A 656-nucleotide genomic window follows, 5' to 3' on the forward strand; every position below is an offset into this window, starting at 1 on the left:
GTCCACTGAAAAAGCAGCAGCGCTCTGCTTTTTGTAAAGAGGAGTGAAAAAGCTACAGCACCTGGTATTCCTAGGCGGTCTCCCATCCAAGTATTCGACCAGGCCCGACCCTGCTTAGCTTCCGAGATCAGACGAGATCGGCGTGTTCAGGGTGGTATGGCCGTAAGCAAATATTGTGCCTACCAAAGGGCCTTTTAAAGATACTATATCACCACGCTTTGCTCTTTCGTCTATACAGGGAGCGCCTGCAGATTTCCAGACACACTCACAGCTTTTAAATGTCAAATCAGAATGTACAAAGTGGCTATAAGGATCACAAATGTAGTGCAGTAAAAAGATTAATATTTACTGTTGAAATGTAGAATACGTTAGCATAAAATTGAAAAGAAAATGATCGATGAGCTTAGGAATGATGAAAGCCATCATTTAACTGGATTTGTGTCATTTCTATACCGGCAAGTCATGATCTAGCTATATCCTTCCCACCCTGTCGGTGTCCACTGAAAAAGCAGCAGCGCCCTCTGCTTTTTGTAAAGAGGAGTGAAAAAGCTTACAGCACCTGGTATTCCCAGGCGGTCTCCCATCCAAGTACTGACCAGGCCCGACCCTGCTTAGCTTCCGAGATCAGACGAGATCGGGCGTGTTCAGGGTGGTAT

General features: G+C 45.6%; 2 pseudogenes; both read right to left on the minus strand.

The window, feature by feature from the left end:
• Positions 1–49: 49 nt before the first annotated feature.
• LOC129114710 (5S ribosomal RNA) lies at positions 50–168 on the minus strand (annotated as a pseudogene).
• A 379-nt stretch (positions 169–547) lies between these two features.
• Positions 548–656, minus strand: LOC129114709 (5S ribosomal RNA; annotated as a pseudogene; the record flags this gene model as incomplete).

This window comes from Anoplopoma fimbria, unplaced genomic scaffold (assembly GCF_027596085.1).
Source record: "Anoplopoma fimbria isolate UVic2021 breed Golden Eagle Sablefish unplaced genomic scaffold, Afim_UVic_2022 Un_contig_5713_pilon_pilon, whole genome shotgun sequence".
NCBI lineage: Eukaryota > Metazoa > Chordata > Actinopteri > Perciformes > Anoplopomatidae > Anoplopoma > Anoplopoma fimbria.